The sequence below is a fragment of the Helianthus annuus genome, chromosome 16 (assembly GCF_002127325.2).
Source record: "Helianthus annuus cultivar XRQ/B chromosome 16, HanXRQr2.0-SUNRISE, whole genome shotgun sequence".
NCBI lineage: Eukaryota > Viridiplantae > Streptophyta > Magnoliopsida > Asterales > Asteraceae > Helianthus > Helianthus annuus.
In genome coordinates, this window is record NC_035448.2 from 115,878,304 (window position 1) to 115,891,188 (window position 12,885).

The following is a 12,885-nucleotide window of genomic DNA, read 5'->3' on the forward strand; positions in this document are numbered from 1 at the left end:
GTGGCTGCAAGAGAGGCTGGTGGTCTTGTAGTCGATATGATCCGCCAGAAAAAAAGATGGCTGGAAGGGCACTTCTACATGCTGGACCACCGGGTACGGGTAAAAACTGCCCTTGCCCTTGGTATCTCTCTAGAACTTGGCACTAAGGTATGTCATATTATACAACATACACACCCTATTCGCGTTTATCCGAAATCACAATCATTATATATGTGAGGGATAAAGTATACTTGTTATAAATAATTATATGCAGGTCCCATTTTGTCCCATGTTGGATCAGAAGTCTACTCATCGGAAGTAAAGAAAACCGAGGTTTTGATGGAGAATTTCAAAGGGTGGCAGAGCTTGTCACCGGTGTCTTATTTACTGACGAGGTATTCCTTTTTATATCTTTTTTAACATGGGTTATTATAATTAAGAGTTAATTACTGTTTTCGTCCCTGTGGTTTGTCAAAAATCACTATTTCAGTCCATTAGTTTAAAAATTGCTATTTCAGTCCCTATGGTTTCACTTTCGTAACCGTTTCAGTCCACCTCGTAACCATTTCAGTCCCCGTACTTAACAAAATAATGGATTGAAATGGTTACGAAAGTGAAACCACAAGGACTGAAATGGTTACGAAAGTGAAACCACAGGGACTGAAATCGCAATTTTTAAACTAATGGACTGAAATAGTGATTTTGACAAACCACAGGGACGAAAATAGTAATTAACTCTAATAATTAGTTATTTTACTAATCTAACTTGTTTTGCAGGTACATATGCTGGATATGGAGTGTTTTTCGTACCTAAACCGTGCTTTGGAAAGCTCATTATCCCCAAATGTAATCTTTGCCACCAATAGAGGGATATACCGTGAGGTAATTTTCTAATTTTGAAAAGTTCTAATTTTTTTAATTAATGATTTATTTCTGGTATTTGACTTGTACAGAAATAGTCAAACACCTCCATCTGGTCAAAATTTGAAGTTATCATGAGACAGATGATTTATTTTTCAGTAATGAGATTCTCTTGAAGATTTTATGTTTCAAACACTAAAAAATTGATATTTTTTTTATTTACCATAGTTGTTAATAGCGGTCGTTTGCTATAGTGAATAGCGTAGTGTGTTTAGGTCGAAGGTCGCTACACGGAATGTAGCGATAAATAACGGGATTTCAGTTTTTTCTTAAATATACATAGCGATTAAAAATAGCTGGATTTTAGGTTTTGGTTAAAAATAGCGAATTTTAAAAAATTTATTTATTTTCTAATGATGTAAATAAATTTGGCAAAGGAAATCGCTGGTTCAGCTTTGATTTAGTCTTGTCCAGGCGGTTTTTGGCTGTCCAGGCCATTTGAAACTGGTTTTGGTGGTTCAGATTGTTTTTTGTGCCTGGATGGACCAAGGTGCTCGTTGGACCTAGGCGTTAGTGAAGTTTCACTTGCGCTAACTAAACCATTTTGGCCTGTCCACACAAACCAGTCGGTTTAGTTAAAGTGTATTTTCTCTACCATATGTTCTCAATTCATTTTATTGATTTATGGAATAGAACTTTGAAGTGACTTGATCTTTTTTATGACTATCAGACTATATTTGACTCTTTTTGGAAACGACGAGTTGTAAACTTGTTTCTGTTGCAGCCACGCAACCGTCCACAACAGCCACGACCAATAGCTTCGCCGAGGTAACTACAGTTTCATATTTTGACAAATCATCTTAACTTTTATACTGCACCAAATGGTCTTTTCTTGCATCTTTTGTTGAGTGTTTTTTCAGTTTTCTTGTCCCTGAGATTACTGAAGACAAAATCCATCTGTTGGAAGGCTAATTTTCTGTTGCAGGTTTGGCGAGCTCACTTCTGAAGATCCAAACCTATTGAAGTTGGTTTCAAAGAATCTCAAGATGACATGTTTTACCGCAAGTCTTGTATTTATATGCGAGAGATTTAATTATGGTGTAGTAACAATTAGAAGCTTTGCTAAATTCAGACTAATTTATGAGTGACTTTTAATTCTTTCTGCTATCAAGCTTAATCAGGCACCAGTATTCATATACTTTTTTTGTTTGCTAAAATCGGGCTCCAGATCCTGTACTAGGTGGTTATTATGTGATAGGTTCGGGTGGGTTTTATTGGGCTTTTAATCCTAATCCATGTAATTATAGAGTTCAGAGATTTAGAGGTACACAGATTACGAAGGCCCAGTGCATTGAGGCAAGAACGGCAGAACTAAATGTGCAATTTGCTCATAGGGACTTTGCCTTTTCATATGACGAGGGTTCAAATCCCATTGATAACAAAAAAAATAACGTTTGGGGATTTTGAAACCAAGGCTGCATTTAGTTATAATAATGTTAATTTTGACACATTGTATTATGTGTTTATCACACTCATACTCATCATTAAACATGTTATCGATAACCCGATTAAAACCGAACAACTCGTTCATAAATCGTCAACTTAAATCACCCATTTAAAAATATGGGTTAAACGGGTTGGCTTCGGGTTAACCCGAATATGGGTCGGTTTAGGGTTGAACATTTCAACCCGTCAACCCGCCAACCATCAACCCGACACGATTGCCACCCCTACTACAAATCACAAGATCTAAAATCGAGATTGATGTCACCATTTTGTCTGCTGAATAGCGGTTTACCTGTATTTGATAGTGTAATGATAGCTTCAACATAAGAACCCAAATATGTTAAGTTACATGATCTGAATGATTACAAGATCTATGTTACATGATTAGTAGATCCATCTACGACCTTATTGGATGAACGATTCATGAATCTCATCAGGTTATGATAGTTTGCTCAAGGTTAATTCACTTTTGTCACTGTTTCTTTCTTCTGCTTCTTTTTTTTTCAGTTTAAACCCGAGGAGATGAAAGGCATCATTATGGAATTCGACTAGGCTGGTACTCTTGCTCCAACAGGTATGTTTATCACGGTTGCAAAATATATGGTACTCCAAAGAGAGCCTGGAGCTGTTATCCGTGGAAAGAAGGTAATAAAGACTTATCGGATTGTTTTCTATACTTGAGCTCTCTTACCGGTTTAAGACATCTTCATTGTATCATTTCAGGTTGAACACTGCACGCGTATATCTTAATGTGGCCACCCATATAAGATCACTTCATGAAGTACATTGTATCTTTGTAGGGGAACAAATTTTAATTGAAAGTCTGGAACTGCACTATATGTGTCTATATGTGATGGTTGATTTTTAAGTATTTATTTTAACTTTTTCCCGTTCATGGCTGGTTTGATGTCACAATGACTTTGAAGAATTGTGACATTTTCCCATCACAAATCACAAATAGCGTTAACTCAGGTGCATCTCTTGGTTTTCTAAACGCACTGCAGCAATTTTGTTTGTTGATGAAAAGTTATTTTATAACCATTAACTTGTATATTTTTAAACATTACATCTTACTTTGAAATTCCCGAACAACAAAAAGGCATATTGCTTTATATATTTTTATTTGAGTTGTAAACCATCTAGGTAGAGTTTGTCTAAATTCACACATAACATATCATATATAAACTTTTATAAAATATTATCGAACAAGGAAACTAACTTAAGTGCTATACAATATATCAAGATATTATTAATAAACTAATAGAAAACGAATACGTGTTGTAAGTTTTATTTTATAGTGTAACATATTGGATTTTGAGAGTACCTTAACCGAAAATTTAGATTTTAGTTATGATCCAAAACCCCCCCCCCCCCCCCCCCCCCCCCCCCCCGCGTACATAGCCCTAAACTCACCAACCTAATTGATATGTTTCCCGCCGCATCGCGCGGTAAACGACTAGTTATATATATATATATAATAGGACAAGGATCCGTTAGGAACCACTCTTTATTGCGAGAAACGCGAGAACTAGTGTAAACACAACTAAAAATACCTAAAAAAAATTAAAACATACAAAATATTTTTTATTAAAATTCGCTAAATTTCGTCACTAAATTTTTTTTTTAGCATTTAGTTGTGAGGTTTAACTTTATGTTGAGTTTGTAGCATTCAGCTTGGGTGTGGGGGGGTGGTTACGTTTTTTTAGGTTTTGGGGGTGGAGTTTAGGTTTTTTTGAGGTTTTTTGGTGAGGTATGGTTTTTTTCTTTTTCTTTTTCTTTTTTTTGGGGGGGGGTCTGGAGGTGTTTAGGTTTTTGGGTTGTGATGGGGTGGGGGTCTAGGTGGTGGTGGGATAGGTTTATTTTGTTTGTGTTCACATTGGTTCTCGTGGTTCTCGCTATAAAGGGTGGTTCTTAAATGAACCTTAACATATATATATATATAGGGAGCCGCTAGAATGAAAACCACTCGAGTTGTAAGAACCGCGAGAACTACACCCCACGGGAGCGCCGTTCGCCATGATTTTTTTTTTACAAGTAGATGTGTATATTATAAACACAGCCGTTAAAAAAATCATGGCGAACGGCGCTCCGTGGGGTGTAGTTTTTTACACCACAAGTTTGGTGAAAAAAAAAAGAAAAAAAGAAAAAAAATTAAAAAACACCAAACTTGTGGTGTAAAAAACTACACCCCCACGGAGCGGCCGTTCGCCATGATTTTTTACGGCTGTGTTTATAATACACACATCTACTTGTAAAAAATAATCATGGCGAACGGCGCTCCGTGGGGTGTAGTTCTCCGCGGTTCTTACAACTTAAGGTGGTTCTCATTCTAGCAGCCCCCTATATATATATATATATATATATATATATATATATATATATATATATATATATATATATATATATATAGAGAGAGAGAGAGAGAGAGAGAGAGAGAGGTAGGGTTCCTACGGAAAGTGTGTTTTTCCTAGAAAGTCTAGGAAGCGATCTTGTCCATCCGATGGTGTGTTTTAAGGGTTGAGATCAAATCAATGGGCAATCTTGTAATAATTTTACTATATTTAATAGATTGTTTTAAATGAGGAGGGGCAATTCGTCCTTATGTGTGTTTTAAATCAATCAAAATAACCGTCAGAGATATCACATCTCCCTTAATACACGCCATTTTCCCTCTTTCTCTTTCTCTCTCTAAAATCATACCAAAAATACAACGAAAACCCTCTAAAATCATACCAAAAAATACCTAAAATCATGGATCAAGATAAGAGATTTACCAACTTCTATATACGTAAGATCTCCCACATTGTGTTCTGTGTTTTAGTAGGCGATTAGGGTTCAATCGTGTTCTACATTGAAATAACTGATGTTTGAAGGGAAGAGATTCAAAGAACAGAGGGATTTGAACAAGATGGATGGAAGCAGAGATGAAGTCGCCGAAGAAAAGTTGAAGTTGCTGGAAGCACAGTTTAAGTCGCAAGAACCCTAGGTGTGTGTTTAAAATAACAAATGTTTGTAGGTATTCCGTTTGTTGTGGATGACTCTGCTTGCTGGGGCGAAATCTGCTGATGTAAAACACATTTGTATGAATCTGCTTGCCGTTAAAACACAGCTGTATGAATCTGAATTGTTGTTAAAACACAGCTGTATGAATCTGAATGATAAAACACATTTGTATGAATCTGCTTGCTGTTAAAACACAGCTGTATGAATCCTGAATTGCTGTTGAAACACAGTTGTATGAATCTGAATGATAAAACACATTTGTATGAATCTGCTTGCTGTTAAAACACAGCTGTATGAATCTGAATGATAAAACACATTTGTATGAATCTGCTTGCTGTTAAAACACAGCTGTATGAATCTGATTGCTGTTAAAACACAGTTGTATGAATCTGAATGATAAAACACATTGTATGAATCTGCTTGCTGTTATAACACACCTGTATGAATCTGAATGCTAAAACACAAACTGTATGAATCTGCTTGCTGTTAAAACACAACTGTATGAATCTGAATGCTAAAACACAACTGTATGCATCTGCTTGCTGTTAAAACACAACTGTTTGAATCTGAATGCTAAAACACAACTGTATGAATCTGCTTGCAGTTAAAACACAGTTGTATGAATCTGAATGTTAAAACACAGTACCAAGAACATGCTGATAGATTCCAGCAAGAAAACGAAGGAAAGATTGATATAAGTGAGATAAAAAATCGAAAAACAAAAAATTCCGAAATTTATGGATAGTTAGTTATTGAAGATAATTTCCTAAAATAAAAATAGATTGTGAAAGTACATAAATGCCCTTTTAAAAAAAATCCTTCAATGCCACATGTCGCGTTCTTATTGCTTCCTAGACTTTCTAGGAAAAACACACTTTCCACCCAACTCCTACTCTATATATATATATATATATAGGGGCTCCTACTCTTATTGCTTCTCATTCTAGCGGCTCCCTATATATATATATATATATATATATATATACATATATAGAGTAGGAGTTCTGCGGAAAGTGCATTTTTCCTAGAAAGTCTAGGAAGCGATCTGGGCCCTTCGTTTGGTGTTTTTTAATGGCTTAGATCATATGGATGGCATTTTCGTAATATCTTACTTATATAATTAGTGACTTTTAATATAGTGAGGGTATTTTGGTAATTGGAAGTGTTTTAAATCAAGAAACTGCCATATCAATAACCAATCCCTAAAATCATGGGATTTCTTCTCTTTCTTTCTCTCTCTCTCTCTCAATGGCGATGTGTGTTGCGAAAATGCCAGGATTTCTAGGAACAATCACAAAATCATCATCAACACTTGGTTTGACGGCAGCCAGATGTTGTGACAACATCATACATCAACATCGACAACAGGTTTTGGAGGGCACGATTTTTTTGAGAAGAAAAACATCATCATCATATTAGCGGCAACATCATATCAAGTATTGATCATCATCACGTGAATAAGGAAGATTGTAAGTTATTAATTTTGTCATTCTTCTTTATATTATATTATAAGGAAGATGATGATTTTAATTGTTGGTCGGCCGGTGATGTTTCCATATCGGTTGTTGTTTTTCATACGTGTTTCAATTTTTTTTATCTATCATTGAATCGGGGGTTTTTTTTTTTTTTTTGACATCTGAATATGTTGATGATGGCAGTGTGTTTTAAGGTATATGTGTTTTACCATTTAATGTTGATGATGAAAGTGTGTTTTAAAATGACATCTGAATATGTTGATGTTGGCAGTGTGTTTAAGGTTAATGTGTTTTACCATTTTAATGTTGATGATGGCAGTGTGTTTTAAGGTTTCCATGTTTACCAATTTAATGTTGATGATGGCATTGTGTTTTAAGGTTTCCGTGTTTACCAATTTAATGTTGATGATGGCAGTGTGTTTTAAGGTTTCCGTGTTTAACCAATTTAAATGTTGATGATGAAAGCGTGTTTTAAAATGACATCTGAATATGTTGATGATGGCAGTGTGTTTTAAGGTTTATGTGTTTTACCATTTTAATGTTGATGATGACAGTGTGTTGAAGACGTAGACACTGGGTTGTGTTTGAAGACGAAGACACTGACAGTGTGTCCAGCAATATGCTTGCTGTTAAAACACAATGTCAAGAAATCTGCTTGCTGTTAAAACACAATGTCCATCAATCTGCTTGTTGTTAAAACACAACGTCAAGGAAATCTTCTTGCTGTTAAAACACAATGTCAAGAAATCTGCTTTGCTGTTAAAACACAATGTCAAGAATCCTCCAGCAATCTGCTTGCTGTTAAAACACAGCGTCAAGAAATATGCTTGCTGTTAAAACACAAGGACAAGAAATATGCTTGCTGTTAAAACACAGTGTCAAGAATCCTCCAGCAATCTGCTTGCTGTTAAAACACATTGTCAAGAAATCGAAATCTGCTTGCTGTTAAAACACATCGTCAAGAAATCTGCTTGCTGTTAAAACACAGCGTCAAGAAATCTGCTTGCTGTTAAAACACAACATCAAGAATCCCCCAACAATGTTGTAAAATCTTTTTTTACGAATTCATGTGAATATGGTGTATGGATTGTATGATTTAAATTGAATTAAATGGAATATTTAGTTTCCATAATTATCTAGTTAGTTAGTTATCCTAATAAAATAATTCATAATTAAAATAATATTCAAATTACACAATTGTCCTTTTAGTTAAAATCTTTTCAATGCCACATGTCGCGTTCTTATTGCTTCCTAGACTTTCTAGGAAAAACACACTTTCCGCAGGAACCCTACTCTACATATATATATATATATATATATATATATATATATATATATATATATATATATATATATATATATATATATACATATATATATATATATGTGGGGCGCTAAAATGAAAACCACCCCCAGTTGTAAGAGCCGTGAGTGCGAGTCTCCACCAATCAAATAATGACACATATACACTATTAATTTAAAAGCTGAAGGGTAATATAGTCATTTTCTAAATCTATCAAATCATGTCTGTCTTTTTGTCTTTTTAAAGTCTGATTCACCACAGACCTTCTCTCTTCTCTCTCAAACTATCACACACCCCAAAAATTTAAATCCCACTAATTTCTCTCTCTCTCAAAGTTGTTCAACACTAATTTCTCTGATTCACAGACCTTCGGCGGTGAAAGGCAGTCCACTCCATCTTCTCCGGCACCGTCTCTGACCAACCTGCAACTCCACTCCATCTTCATCTTCTCCACAGCACATCGACGACGACCACCACCTGCAAACTGTTCGTCACCGGCGGCCACATCTCTCCCTCGTTAACCACCACTCTCAGTTCATCATTCATCTTCATCCTCCATTCTTCTCGATCACTGTCAACACCCTCCGTCTTCAACCTCCACCTTCATCATCGTTGTCTCCGGCTTCAACCACCGCACGGACCTCCATCATCTTCTCCGATCAACTTACCTCCGTAACCACCACCAGTCGTCTACATCATCTCTGTTCACCTCCGCCACCAATAATCTCCGGTCACCTCGACCATTCTCCGATTATCGGTTTCGAAACAAACCTGCAACATCTCATCATCGAGCAACATCTCCGATCACCTTCTTTATCAGTCAACAAGAAGAAGAATCAAAACGTTGGTGGCTGGACATATTCAATTTAGGGTTTTTGATCGTATGAGAGAAGACAGATACGACATTTGGAATTGTCCGTTTTTGGTTTTTTAATATTTAAGCCGATCAAATCAAACCGTTGAGTGTTCTATGGAAAGCGGAGTCTACTATTGAAAGCTCGGTTTAAAGACTTTTGCAAGGTTTTATTTATTTTTATTTATAAAGTTTCATTAAAATTGTTTGTATTAATTTTTTGGGTTAGTTGAATCTTGCTCTTGGTTAATAATTGTGTGGTTTGACTTGATTTGTAGTGTTTTTATTGCTAAAGGTTTGATTTTTTTTCATCTGGTTGTCACCGGAGTAAATTAACAATGGATGATGGTGAATCAGAGGAGGGGTGGGTAAAAAAGTTTTGCAAAAAAAAAAAAAGTGAAAACCGTAAACTTTTTAACGTAAAACGTAAATTTTTTAACGTAAAGCGTAAACCTTTTTACATAAAACGTAAACTTTTTCAAGTAAAACGTAAAACGTAAACTTTTTCCACGTAAAAACGTAAACGTAAACTTTTTCACGTAAAAACGTAAAACGTAAACTTTTTCAACGTAAAAACGTAAATTTTTTAACGTAAAACGTAAACTTTTTAACGTAAAACGTAATTTTTTTAATGTAAAACGTAAACTTTCAACGCGGGGCGTAAAACGTAAACTTTTTAACGTAAAACGTAAAAAGTTTAAACCGTAAACTTTTTTAACGTAAAAAGTTAAACTGTAAAACTTTTTAACGTAAAACGTAAAAAGTTTAACGTAAAGGCGTAAAAAGTTTAACATAAAACGTAAAACGTAAAACGAAAAAACGTAAAAAGTAAAACGTAAAACGTAAAAAGTTTAACGTAAAGCGTAAAAAGTTTAACATAAAACGTAAAACGAAAAAACGTAAAAAGTAAAAAACGTAAAACGTAAAAAGTTTAACGTAAAATGTAAAACGTAAAAAGTTTAACGTAAACGTAAAAAGTTTTACGTAAAACGTAAAAATTTTAACGTAAAACGTAAAACTTTAAAAAGTTTTACGTAAAACGTAACAGTTTAACGTAAAACGTAAAAATTTTACGTAAAAACGTAAAAAGTTTAACGTAAAACGTAAAACTTTTTCTACGTAAGTTGTAAAACGTAAAAAACCGTGTGAATAACGGCGCCTAAACAAGGGGCGCGAATGCGGCGCATACGCCGTGGAAAAAAACGGGAACGTAAAAAACGCCGCGTTAAAACGGGATGTAAAAAAACGGCGCCTTAAAAAAACGACGCTTGAAAAAGCCGAACGTAAAAACGGCATGCAAAAAACCGACGCGCAAAAAAAAATTTGTCTTGTTAAAAAAATCTGAATTTAAAAAATGCTTTTAATAAAAAAATTCTTTTTAAAAAAATAAAAAGTAATATAATAAAAATAAAAAAGTAATAAAAAAATAGTAAAGACTAAAAGACAAAAAAGAGTAATTTTACTAAACTACCATTTTGAATTAAAATATTAAGACAATAATAAGACAAAATGTATTTAATATTAATATTAATTACTTTTAATCTCATCCATCTTGTTCGCGGTTCTTAAAACTGGAGATGGTTTTTCATTTTAGCGGTCCCATATATATATATAATATAGGGCTTGGTTATATAGTAAACCCCTTCTTTTTGAGAAAACTATGGAAACCCTTTCTGAACCATTGATTAGCTTACATCTAAGTTGATCAAGGGCCATGATTATTTGTGTTAATAAAAATAAAAAGAAATAGAAAACACTGGCCAACTTGTACCATCGAAGGCATTTTCGGTATCCAAAAGCATTGGGAAGACAGGAACGACTGCATCAGTAGCAGTCTAATCAAAGAGGTTTAACCAAATTCAAAAATCTCTCTTCTTTTTCCCATTTTACTCATTTCTCCCATTCCTGTTCATATTTCTCTCTCGTCCTTAATCCTTTCTCAATTCAAAAGGTTTTCTTCTTTACAATTGATAAGAAGCATTGAAAAGCTACTACCCACAAACCCTAACATAGAAGCCGATGAGGAAGTCGTTCATAATATTGTCGTCGTCGTTGAAGCTGAAGCGTTTACGGAAGATTCAGACTTCAAACAAAGGTTAGTTTGTTGTTATCCGTCATGTCGAAGTAGGTTTTCTTCAACCGATTATTGGAAAAAGGCAACCTGAGTTTGTTTTATTTTTAAATATGTAGGACTTCGAAACACAATTTAGGGCAAAAAAAGTTCTGGTAGCCCTAGCGTTGTGATTTTATCGGAGGAACCCAAGCCCGGTCCTTCCAAACAGCGAGCTGACTTTGGTCCAACGCAACGGGAGCTAGGTTTAGAATTTTTATGTTACTAAACACTTTACATAGTTCAAAGGTGATCTGTATGTTGATAGTGTGTTGGGTATGAAATTGGGCGTAACTAAATTGTGTCTGATGCCTTACAGTGTATGATGATGCCGATATTGTGTCAACAAGCCATGGGAAGAGACAGGAAAAATGTAACGATTAAGTAGTAATATTTTTTATAATTTGTATAAAGTATTGTTGCAGATAATCGTCTAACTTACGAATGTATCGGTGCAAAATGAAAGGTTGTGGTGTAAGCAGACGGGGGCATAACAAAAAGCAGATGGTAAGTTCCTTTTTGTTGCAATAGAGGCTAGTTGCGTATCCAGATAAATCTCATTAACATGTTTGAAAACTGTAGGGAAGAAAAGCAATGTCGGGGATATTTCCAGGAGTGGAAATAAAAGAAAACGTGGTTAGTTACATACTTGGCTTCTGTTAACATGTGTTAGTTGTGCTTGACCCTGAAAACGGACTAACATTTGATAATCAACAGGTGAAGTAAACAGCGCCGATGTTAATTATGGCAATGTGATGCGAAAAAAACTGTGGTTAGTTAATTTTTAAGCCCTTAAGAAATTTGGATGTTATGAATGCAAAGTTCTTACATTTTATCATTGGATGTTGCCAGTTAGACTAATTGTTTGTAATGTTGTTGTTTCATATAAAAATGTTGGTCAGACGTGACGGCTTCATCGAAGGGCGGAGCGTTGAAGACCAAAAAGAACAAGGGTTCTGATGAAAAAGGGAAAGGTAGAGCAGGGAAAGCTAAGGTAGAACGTAAGAAACCGGAAAAGGTTCAGAAAGCCCGGAAGCGCGCAAAAAAGGATGAATTTCCAGGCATAAGGACAAGATCTGCACCGTTGCAGTTTTATAAGTGTGTACGGGCATTGACAGAACAACAACGTGACGCAGTCAGGGAAATGGGCTTTGGACGAATGCTAACTTTCAGCGTTGATGGTTTGCCGGCGAAGTTAGGTTATTTTGTTGTGGACAATTTCAATCCAGATAAAATGTTGATATGTACGCCTGCCGGTGATATCAAGGTGAACAGGAAAGTGATCCACAAGTTGTTAGGGATTCCGACTGGTGGACAAAAGTTTAGTTCTATTGGTAAGCTGCCGATGGTCAGTGATGCCATTACGGAATGGAGGGCGAGATACCCGGGGGCAATGGTGCCGCCGACAAAGATGGTGAAAATGATTGATGATTCCGATGGCGAAGACAGTTTCGATTTCAGGATGGATTTCATAATGTGTTTTGTGGCAGTGCTGGTGGATTGTCATAAACAAAGTTGTTTACGGGAAGAAATATTGGAGTATCTGGATGAAGAGATGGACTTTGCAACAATAGACTGGTGTGACTTTGTTGTGGAAAAGCTGAGAACTTGCAAGGATACATGGAATCGGCTGGACCCACAGAGTTTCTTTGTTGGTCCTCTAGCGATTCTGATGGTAAGCAACTTTAAATAACTTAGATAATTAACATGTGTTAGAATAGTTGATTTATTCCCTTGCTGAACGTATCGTTGTTTCTTGTAGTTGTTGTACGTTGATAGCGTTGAGTGCACGGGT

General features: G+C 35.5%; 1 long non-coding RNA gene across 1 annotated transcript; it reads left to right on the plus strand.

The window, feature by feature from the left end:
• The first annotated feature begins 253 nt into the window (after window positions 1-253).
• LOC118488282 lies at window positions 254-2,038 on the plus strand. Its single transcript, XR_004884153.1, has 2 exons — window positions 254-374; window positions 757-2,038. It is a non-coding gene; the product is annotated as an uncharacterized LOC118488282 (long non-coding RNA).
• The last annotated feature ends 10,847 nt before the right edge of the window (window positions 2,039-12,885 follow it).